This window comes from Macaca nemestrina, chromosome 5 (genome assembly GCF_043159975.1).
Source record: "Macaca nemestrina isolate mMacNem1 chromosome 5, mMacNem.hap1, whole genome shotgun sequence".
Classification (NCBI taxonomy): Eukaryota; Metazoa; Chordata; class Mammalia; order Primates; family Cercopithecidae; genus Macaca; species Macaca nemestrina.
Genome location: NC_092129.1, coordinates 132,090,336 through 132,102,690, shown reverse-complemented (window position 1 = coordinate 132,102,690; position 12,355 = coordinate 132,090,336).

Sequence of the window (12,355 nt, the reverse complement as noted above, 5' to 3'; positions counted from 1 at the left end):
CAAAGGAATCTGTAGTAGTAATCCAGTTGACATATAACAAAGGCCAAGTATGAATATGGGCATGCATGTGTATCTGTGGGGGTGTACGTGCATGCGTGCACATGTGTGTGTGTGTTTGTCTATCTTGCTATTTTCTACTTGTAGACATTGGAAGGCTTGCATCTTCGCTACATAGGCCATCCAAGAAATTTCCACTGAAGCAGCAGAAAGTCAGACAAATCATAATTAATTAATTCTATATTGAACCAAATCCCAGCCCCAACTCCAATCTACTTGTTAGACTCTGCTTTAGATTGCACATAATTGCTTGTAAATGACCTAAATAAATATGAATCTCACCTGATTCTGGTCACGAATTTTCTCTGTTCTCTCTTGTTTATGTCATGGTTGAAAGATCATAGCCAAAAAGAAACAGGACACACTTTTTACTTTTATTCTGAAAGTCACCACCAGAACCAACACCACTGCCACCACCACCTTCACCATGACCAACACCATCACAACCACAACCACATCACCACCACCATCACCATCATCACCACCACTACCACATCACCACCACCACCTCCTCCAGCACAACTACCACCATCATCCCTTCATCACCATTATCCCTTCATCACCACATCAACACCATCACCACCAACACCACCACTTCTACCTCTGCTACCATCACCACTATCACCCCCACCTCCAGAACCACACTACCACCACCTAACATGTACCCTGGCAAAGACATGGTTGCAATCTTCATGTTACATAATACTTACCAGTGGTCTTTTCAAAGTAGCTATAATATATGCAGCTGCTCCCTCAGTATTTGCACTGTGAAGCCAGCAAAACCTTGTTGCAACCTCAGCATCCTTATCAGAGAGAGAACCTCAAATGTAACTTGTTACAATCTTTTGATAAACTTTTTAAGGAAAAGTGAAGTATCATTGGTGAAATGTGACTTAACTGCTGCCCTTTCAGAAGGTCAGCTTTCCCTATAGAGCCTATACATCTTGGAAAATAGTAAGGGCCAAGTCCTGCAGGTTCAGAATAATCTTGAAGATCTTCCAGAAAAATAGATTGAAACAAAAGTGAAAAAGTGAAAAGTGAAGTAACCAGAAGTTACTTCACTCTGGTTCAAAACAAGGACTACTCCCTGAGGAAAAAGTTTGGAGGAATTTAAACAGATTATAACTAAAGTAACTAAAAAGTTAGAGGATTCTTAGATTTAATGTGAGAAGTATCAAGGTTTGTAATTTACATAAAAGCCACGAATAAGATCAATTAGATTTTTTCACCAAATCCCAAAATTTTACATGCAGGACCAAAACCATTAAATTCAAAGAAGATATTTTTAGGATAAATAAATCACCTTTGTGAGTGGTAAATTTATGATATGGACTATACCGAATAGTAACATAAACTAGAGATACAAGCTTGTAGATGGAAAATAGATCAAAATGATAAACCTAGATAATGGGAATCTGGTTATGAGGGATTTTTTTTTAAGCTCAATAAAGTAAAGACAAGGATGTTTTCACATAAAATACTATTTGCCTTACTCTCAGTGTTTTAACATTGGGATCAATGGACCATTTTTCTCACCCAGAGAATAATGGCAATTTATTCATTGGCATTATTTCAAGAGCATGACCTCTTGGGCCCACTTGCCTCTGTTTGAATCCTGGATCCATGACGAACCAGCTAAGTGATTGCTCAGGTCACTTAACTTCTGTTAGGGTTTTCTTAACTCTAGAATAGTAATAACTCAGCCTACCTCTCAGGGTTTTTGTGAAGATTAAATAAGATACTCCATGTAAAGCATTTAGCCCAGTGCAGGATATATAGTAAGTGCGCAATTGATTTTAAGTTTCCTCCATAATAACATAAAATAAGCTATTTACAATTTACTATCAAGTTAAATAAAGAGATAGGCCCAGTATCCTCTTAAAGATTCAATTAGACCTGAAAATTCTTTCTTCTTGTCTTCATGTATCTATCATAAAATGTTAGATCAATAACTTTACTACTGTGTATAATCAGCTAATGCCACAAAAATTATGCATTACAAATAACCTCATAGTCTTGGTGGCTTACACTGATAAATACTTATTTTTCTCACTCATTGGGGTGAGGTTGAAGATTTGGTAATCTCAAACAGACTCAGGTGGGCTTGGCCCAGGTCAAGGTCTGGGTTAGACCTGCTCCATGAGTTTTAACCCCCACCAGGGACATAAGACAAGGCAAATATGAAAGCATGTTTTAGGGCTCTATAACATTTCATGGGCCAAACCAAGTCACATGGCCAAGGCCAACATTAAATGGGACAGAAAAGTACACTCCATCCTCAGTGCAAAGAGAGGGGGGCGAATATATGTTGAACAACTACCCTAATGATCACTCCAATTGTTACCAAAGGTGAGCAGAATTTTAAAAGAAAGAAGGGCGTGGGAAAGGACTCTCATTGTAAACAAGATAGCTAGAAATTGTACTCACGATTCATGTTTCACTTCAAAGTAAAGAGTCAAATTTGACAAATACACAGGGAAAAATATAATGGAAGTATCAGACTATGTCCAAAAAGATCCAATAGACTTCACCACCTGGAGCTTTCAAAAGGATAGTGGCATGATCTCAAAATCGCATATTGCATTGACAACACAAAAATAGTCACATTGTTACTCACTCAAAGAACAAGCTCAATTCAACAGTGTTCTTATGTCTTTAAATTAATATTTATTAAAGCAAGGATATATTCTGTTCAAATAAATTTAATAGAGCTTGTAGAAGCATGGCATGGCCTAATTTATGCTGACTGTAAAATACCATTTTAGAGTTTGTATGTCAATAGAAACACATTTCTTAGTCCCCTCTCACTGAAAAATATTGGATAAAAGCAAAAGCCTGAAGGAGGTAAAAAGATAAAGCATCATCTGTCTACAATCAAATGTATTGTGAGGGCCCTGGCCAATGATATTGGTTGCTTTGTAAATGAATTGGAAGTCCTTATTCTGCTTTAGCCTAGAAATATGATTATCCTACAGCTTGTAAGAAATCAACTTTAATCCTCTTTTAAATGTCATTCAACAGGTTCTCTGCTGTACAGGGGATGCAAATGAATTATTCTTATCAAATCTTTTCTAATTCACTTTCCTTCCACAGGATATTCTCAGAAATAATTTAAGACTGGACTCAGGAACTTGCTCCAATATTGAATAACATATGTTTGAAGCATATTGTCTCTCCAACTAGCAAATTATTTCCGAATCCCTATTCAAAGCAGAGACCCTTGCTCCTCCACACAAAAATTAAACATGAAATATTTCTGGCATATTATGTCCACATTTAAGCTGTGCTGTATATATTTTAGTGTCAGCTCAAAATAAAAATTTTAAACTCCAGCATTGTCTACCCTATTCGAAAGAAATCCAACTTTCTTATTATGTAATCATAGCCAAGTTTTCAAGAGGTTGGGAGATATAACTAAAAACGCACCTTCTCTAGTTAGAGAAAAATAGTACTAGTACTTGCTCTTCAAGCATAGAAAGAGAAAAACAAATATTGAAATGGAGTCCAAGTCCTGGTTTAGTCTCAAATCTGTAGGATAATATGAAAAAAACCCTACTGCTTTAAGCATTATTTTGAGTTGGAAAATAAATACAATTTTGCTTGTGTGTTGATAATTAGGCCTTTTTAATGGCATAGCTATTAAAATGTCCCTGAGTAGCATGTAATATATAATCCGTATGACCTAAAACTGAACATATACATTTGATTGAACCCGTGATACAGAAATTTCAAATTAAATTTATGAGGCTTCATTAATCATATGTGAGCCTTCTAAGCACATCTTGGGATGCATGAGTTCTATTTCTTTCTCTGCTTCAGTGCAGACAGTTATATAAGTGGCTGTTCGTTTGTGTGTTTGTTTGTTTGTTTATTTTGTTTTGTTTGAGACAGACTCACTCTGTTGCCCAGGCTGGAGTGCAGTAGCGTAATCTTGGACCTCTGTCTACTGGGTTCAAGTGATTCTCATGCCTCTCAGCCTCCCGAGTAGCTGGGATTACAGGCCCCTGGCACCACATCTAGCTAATTTTTAAATTTTTAGTAGATACAGGTTTTCACTATGTTGGCCAGGCTGTCCTGAACTCCTGTCATCAAGTGATCTGCCCGCCTCACCCTCCCAAAATGCTGGGATTACAGGCATGAGCCACCATGCCCAGCTTATGGAAGTGTTAAATGATTCCATTTGCTCTATGCCAGCATTACCTCTTTGGGTTTTTGAATAAGTTATTATACCAGTGACAGATCAATATTACATTTAGAGCTAGAAGAACATCAGTCAGTAACTGTTACTGTCTTTTTCTCCTAAGATACAAGCCTTTGTTTTTTGTTTTTTGTTTTTTGTTTTTTTTTTTTTGTATCATCTGGACACATTATATATATCTATCTATTCTTAGGATGTAGATGCAAAATGGTGGTTCCTATCTAACAGTAACACGTGTGACTCCCAGTATTTTAATCCCACCCCTATTTTTAGAAATTCCTCACTTTGTAAGGCCTGATAAGAGGAAGAACTTGTCCCAGCCTGGAAAACATGGTGAAATCCTGTCTCTACTGAAAATACAAAAATTAGCCGGGTGTGGTGGTGTGCACCTCTAGTCCCAGGTACTTGGGAGGCTGAGGCACGAGAATCGCTTGAACCAGGAAGATGGAGGTTTCAGTGAGCCGTGACCAGGCCACTGCACTCCAGCCTGAGTGACAGAGCGAGATTCCATCTCAAAAACAAACAAAAACAAAAACAAAAAAAAGGGAGACAGAACCTGTCTTCCATGAGGAAAAAAGGCTAAAAAAAACTAGATACTAATTCTTTTGCCCTTCATTACAACTCAGCATACCACATAAACTAGGCTTGGCTAATCAGACATAGCTTCCCCAGGTTTGATTCCAGGAGCTAGCAGAATAGAAAGCAGGGGTGTTGGAGGATCCATGCTGGAGGCAGTGGCAGTGGTTCAGGATAGTATCCAGTGTTCAACAAGCAAGGACAATCTTGTCCTCACCCAAATAATTCTGAGGCATGATTTATCCCTGAGATTCACACTTGTTGGGACTTTTACCCTGCCTGTTTTACAAACCAATTTCTGAATTTTAAATAAACCATTTGAAATCTTTTAAATAACCTTCCTTCCTGCATAATCACTTAAAATCCATTTGGGTTGCTTGTAGCAAGGAATCTTGACTAAATATACCTAGGGCTTTGCAGAAAAGATATCAAGGTATGAAATATGCTAGCTGTGGTATGTGGCAATCTTTGAGGCAACCATAACATATAACCAACCTCCTAGTCAGAATTACTTGAATAAAATAGTAATAGCTGCTTACCTTAAAATTAAATTATTAGGTTGGTGCAAAAGTAATTGTGGGATTTGCCATTACTTTTTAATATTTAGCAAGGAGTGTAGATTTTATGTAAAGTTAACAGACTTAAAATACATTCCTAAAATTATACTCTGACTACCCACACAGGTGGTTTCTATACCACTCCTACCTCTCAAATAGACTGCAAACATCTTTTGCTAGTTATTTTCATTAGCCTCTTAAAAACAGAAATCATTCTACACCTTCCTGTGCCTTTTTCGTTTCCCTAGTAGGCTTGATTGCAGCTTGCATCATTTGGGGTCCCTGACCATTATTTATCTAATTGGATTTTTCAGTTGCTGGCAATAATGGCACAATGTCTTTGGCAGCAGTTGTGCCTTGCCTTGACCACAGCTCCTGCTGAATGTGTGTAGCTCCTGCAGGGTATGAAAGAGCAACAAGATAACAAGAATCTGGAGGGCTGAGTGTTTTCTGGGTATTGTCTTCATCCATTTGGTTGAAGCTGGGTGATGGCCACCAAAGGAATGAGGAAGGCAATACATGGAAAGTACATAATTTCCATTTCAGCGAAGAATGTAGAAGTTACACACATCAATTCTACTCACATTCAGTTGGAAATAATTTAATCGTTTGGCCATGTCTAGCTGCCAGAGAGGCTGAGAAATGAGGTCTCCAGCTGGATAGCCATATGTAACATCAACATAACTATGGGATAAGGGAGAATGCATATGAAGGAACAACTACTCATCTTATACAAAAGCTGTCATGAGGATTCAAAAAGCATATGAAGAGTGCCTTGTCCTTAATAAACAGCACATATATGTTGGTTTCCTCACTCTGCATACTTTCCTACCCAATAAGCTCGGAGAGCATTCTTGCCATGGGAAGTTATTACACACAGTTCTCTCTGTATGGCACAAAACTCCCATTATTGTTTCCTAATTGAGTTTAATGTGTGCCACTAAATCGCTGAGAGCCATCTGCTCCATCACTCCTTTTACATTTACCCAAAGTCTATGTGCAACTACCAAGATAGTGTGGTTAAGAGTTTATTTCTTACTTTCATTATGTTTAGAACTAATTTTCAGTAACTTAGTAGAAAAATTAAAACTTGAGTGCTTATATTCAAGTTGTAAGGCATTCTACTAGCGTGGCTGTAGCTTGAGATTTATAGTGAAAACCAACTCTAAAAAAATTGATTTTATGTTTTAGAGCAGTTTGAGTTTACAGAAAAACAGCAGTGTGGTGTGTTTGTTATAATTGATAGACGAATACTGCTTCAACATTATTATTATTATTAATAGAAATCCATAGTTTACATGAGGGTCACACTTTGTGTTATAAAATTCCATAGGTTTTGACAAATGCATAGTGTCATATAGTCAGCATTATAGTATCATACAGAATAGTTCCACTGTCTCTAAAAGGCCCTGTTCTCCACCTATTCATAACTCCTCCTTTTCCATGAATCACTGGTAACCACCAGTCTTTTTAAATACTTAACAAGTTGCTCCTTTTCCATTAGACATATCGGTTCCTATGGTTTTGACTTTTCCAGAATATCATATAGTTGGAATCATACAGTATGTAGCCTTTTCAGAGTGGCTTTTTTCACTTAGCAATATGCCTTTTTAAATATCCAACTCTTTCATATTTTAGTTTTTTTATTATTTGCTTTTTAATTGATACATTAAAATTCTATCTATTTATGGTGTCCAATATGATGTTTTAAAATATGTATACATTGTGGAATGGCTAAATTGAGCTAATTAGCATGTGCATTGACTCACATATTTATTCGTGGTGAGAATCCTTTAAGTCTATTTTCTTAGCAATTTTCTAGTATGCAATATGTTGTTATTATCTATAATCACTATGTTGTACAATATGGTGGCTATAGCATTCCCCCTTGAAAGCATTCCTCCTATTTAACTAAAATGTTGTATCCTTTGGCAAAGATCACCCCAGTCCATCACCCCAGTCCCCTCCATCCCCTAGTCCTTAATCACCACCATTCTACTCCCTGTCTCTATGAATTCAACTTTTTTAGATTCCACACATAAAGGAGATTCTCTTTCTGTGCCAGGTGTGTGAGGTGTTTCTCTTTCTGTGCCAAGATGATTGCAGTTAACGTAGTTTCCTCCAGGTTCATTCATGTGGTTGTAGATGACAGAATTTTCGTCTTTCTTAAGGCTGCATAGTATTCCATTATGTGTATATCATTTTTTATCCATTCATCCACTGATGAACACTTAGATTGCTATAATGGACATGAAAATATTCATTATAGCATTATTCACAAAACCATGATTTCCTGTGTTCAGGATGAGGCTGCCTTGAAAAACTTCTTAAAAGTTATTTTTTTAAAAAGCAATAAGTAAATAATGGAAAAGTAGTATATAGGTGTCAAAGCGCCAAGTGTTAAAATTCACTCACACAAGTCAAACTTCAAGCAACAACCAACCCCTTATTTACTTACTGTGGTGATGTAAGCAAGAGACAGAAATAGGTACCAGTTCACTAATGTTCTATATGTCCCCATGCAACAGCACCAGGAGAGGATCAGATAACATGCAGCACAGGTGGGAAGGATTGTCTCACTCTCTAGGAAGCCCAAACAAACTGAAGAGGCTCTGAGTTCTTCTGGAGTTCTTTCTGGAGGAAGTGGCAGTGCAAGTTCTTGACTGCAACTCCTTCCAAAAGAATACAGTGCACTGGCTGTGCAACGAACCTAGTGTGGGGAGAATAACTGTCCCTTACAAAGCTTGTCATGCAAACCCTTTGTCATTGCCTATAGTAGAGCCTGAAAGATCACACATGGTATTTTGACCTGGAGTTGGACTCTTCAATAGGGATAACAAAATTTGAGAATGTGGTAATCCAAAAGCTTAAAATTGGAAAAAATTGCTCTGCTCTACTAATATTGACTTATTTTCTATAACAAGTGTAATGTGTCTATCCTTTGCTTAAAATCTTTTGTTGATCTCAATGTCTCCAAGATTAACTGTCAACATCTTTACTTGACACATTCTCAGTCTAGCTTCAACAAAGACACTTGTACTTCACTTGTGCAAAAACATTCTCCGTGATAGTCCTGTTAAACTACTAGGTTTCACCAAATATACTATACAACTTTCTATCTATTCTAAGACTTTTCCAATGTGCTTTTCTTAGCATACAGTGTAATTCATCTATTTTCTAGTTCATTCTTTCCTTGTAATCATTAAATACCTAAATCAAATATTACCTCTTCAGGGAAGACTTCTCTGGAATCCAAGAGATTGATAGCTCCACACTTTAATTTCAGAAGTAATCTACTAATCTCTGTTCTACTGCAATTCTCACTCTAACGTTTTGGAAGCCATCAAGCCAAGTCAATAAGTCTAACTATGGCCAAATATTCTGTGCTATGTATTCCTCCAATATCCATTCTCCTCTCTTTTAGAGTAATAGAAGTTTAGTTGGTCTCACTGTTTCCCCAAATAAGACTACATTTCCCAACTTCCACTGAAGCTAGATGTACCCATTGACCATGTTTTGAATAAAAACACTCTTTGCACTTTCCTGATAGTGCCTTTAAAATGTGGAACAGGGCCATTTCTTGCTCTTTTACTTTCCCATGGGCTAAATGGTAAATATGATAGAGGTGAAGCATTCATTTAAGGCCAGATGAATTGTAAAGATGGCAGAGCATGAAAAAGACCCTCTTTTTATGCTAACATAGTATATTGTCTAGAACATAGTGTGTGTCAAATCAATAATTACTAAGAACTACATTTCTGTGGACAAAGGGCAAATGATAAAGCAATAAGGCAAATATAGGTCTGTTGATTTCCTAAGGCAAGTGAGAGCGGGACACCATGGCAGTTACCAACATCATTAGCCATTGGGTTGGGTAAAGCCAAAAAGTAGTATTCAACTTTGTAAGGATAAACATATTTTTTAAATCTTTACCTGGACCAAAGATGAAATAAGGACTACTATAATTGGTAGAGGGCATTTAAGGAAAGGCAGAAATATAAACATACAAAAATAGAAATAAAAGAGAACTGACCACCTAGGACTGCTTCAAAATTTTACCTGGAGAATATATGTTACAAAATTCTAGCAGTTATTAATTGCTCCCTCCAACTTTAAAAGTTTTGGAAATACTGTGAGATTTCTTGTGCTAAAAAAAAAAAAAAAAAAAAAAATGCTCCAAAGGTAAGCATCCCAGCCCATATGGTGGACTTTTATCCAGCTTTAAAAGTCATTCAGGATCATTTTCACTGCATTCTGTTAGTTAAAAAGAAACATTAATGTCAATCTAGGTTCAAGGGTAAAGAACACACACACACACACACACACACACATACACACATGCTTCTTGGTGGAAAGAATATAAAAGATTTTGGGAACAAGTGATAAAACCTTCACTTGATAAGTTATTGTATTTGTAGACTAAGGTCTTAAATTTTACATGTGTATTCTGGGCCTGAGTTACTGAACATACCACATGTTTCTAATACTATAAATCAAACATTATTTAAGCAAAGCTATTACACAGCACATAGTATATATTTTTTAATTATAATGGCATCCTTTACCCTAAGTCTTCTTTTCAAAGGTTATAAATATATTTCAGATGTAATAGACAGAATATATTAGCAAAAACATGTTTGTCATAGCAGAAACTTCCTCAAAATAACTTTTTAAGATACAAATTAGATGTAAATGTTATGTATATTATAGACAACAGATGATATTAGAAAGCCTTGTAGATATGTTTCTCAAAACTTTCCTACCCTACAATTGCCATTAGAAATTATGTATTTTTTACAAATCTGCATCTTTAGCCTAAAATCTCATATGGGCAGTTCTATGGCTCACTAATTTTAATTGTCATTATTTCAGTTAGGAGTCATTCATCCCAATTTATTCTGAATCAAGTCTAATTTCTGAGTCTGCAGTAGTCAGTTACACTATTGCTTTAAAAGAAACTCAATTTATTGTTCAGTGGCAGGAATGTTATTCTTATTTGAGGAAGTCTAAATTGTAGAGCTGGCCTGAAAATGATCACATACAAATAAAATCTACCAAACTTGACTCTAGCCTCATGCTTTCAGTTTGATATGCTGTGACCTGCACTTCTGCCCTAATGTATCTCTCTTATCTAGTTATCATCCAAGCAGTCTTGTGGGAATTTCAGGTTTATGCTTTGAATGTGAGTATCATTTCCTTTCTTAGAACAAAAAAAGGGAGTTTCCCAGAAAGAAAAAGGCTTTATATAAAGGGCAAAATGATAGGTGTGCTCTAATATTAAAGTGGGAAGAAATAAAATCTATAGAAGAAAAGCTAGATGTTGAAAATGTGAATAAATTATTATAATTCTATTACTTTGGTTTTCAATACCACATATCAATGCCTAGGTTATGACCATGCTGCTTTACATGTCCCTCTTCACCACACCCCAGAAAACTCAACCTACACCACTGTCTGCTTTACTTTATGAAGTCACATTTTGATACTACAGTTTGCCATTCATAATATTTTGTTATATATTTTTAACTTTTTTCTATGTACATACTGTTGTCCCAACTCAATTTTAAGTTTCCCAAGCAGCAAAAATAAATGTTTATGTATTTTTCAGTGTTTTCTTTACTATCTGATATTACAGGTATATAAACATAATTTGTGCTTAACAACTACTTGTCATGACTTTAACTTCATTATCTTATTACAAATCAACATGTTAAACTTACATCTAAAGAAAAGTAAAAGAACTAACATTGATTATCTGAATCAGTTTAATTTTGAGTAACTAGTTTCTTCAAAATAAAACAAATTTTTATGATGATAAATCAAGTCAGACCCTGGTTAACTATTAAGAAAGCAATAATAATGATTTTGTTTTAACAAAGGATTAATTATTCCACAATAATACAATATAATGGAGGTTTGTGGGAGTAAACATAACAAATAAAATATAAATTTTCAGAGAAAAGTAATAAAAGTTGAAATAATTATGATTATTTAAGCTTTGTTGACTAAAATTTCTGCATTATTTATGTTTACACAGAAACAAACTAAAAACAGTGACTCAAAGAAGACAACTTTTAACTTATATAAGAATGGCATCTCTTAAGCCCAGTAGAGTTTGAGGCTGTGATGAGCTATGATCACACCAGCCTGGGCCACAGAGTGCGCAAGACTTTGTCTCAAAGAAAAATGAAAACAAAAACAAAGAAGAATGGCAAATGGCATGACAGGACTAGGAATGAGAATTTCAGGAGTTGAAGATGTTCAGTTATAACCAAAGAAGGTCAGACTGGGAGTGGTGACTAATGCCTGTAATCTCCCAACACTTTGGGAGGTCAAGGTGGGCAGGTCACTTGACCAGCCTGGCCAACATGGTGAAACCCCATCTCTACTAAAATTACAAAAATTAACCAGGTGTGGTGGCATGTACCTGTAATCCCACATACTTGGGAAGCTGAGGCATGAGAATCACTTGAACCGGGGAGGTGGAGGTTGCAGTGAGCTGAAATGGCGCCACTGCACGCCAGCCTGGGAAACAAGGGTGAAACTCCATCTCAAAAAAAAAAAAAAAAAAAAAAAAATCAAAGAAGGTCAAAACAAAAAAAAATCTTAAAGATGCCTGGTATACCTACCTAACATTAGAAACGAAGTGTCTAAGACCAAGAGAGCTTCTGAGATTTGCCATGGGTATGAAAATTAGCGACTAAAGTAGAAACAGAAAACATCTCTCTTCCAGTGCCCTTTTTATAACAATATACAGATATCCACCCACCTATCACGAAGAATAATGCACATTGGCTCATTTGTAAACTCTATTATTTTGAATTCCTTAACAACCTTCTTCTCCTCCAAGGAATGCTTCAAACTTTCCACTTATTGTCTCTTTTCACCTCCTTCAAGATATGTCAATAAAGTATTAACTGCCAGCCTTCCTGTCGGGCAGAGGAAATCAAATTGTCCCTCTTGTACA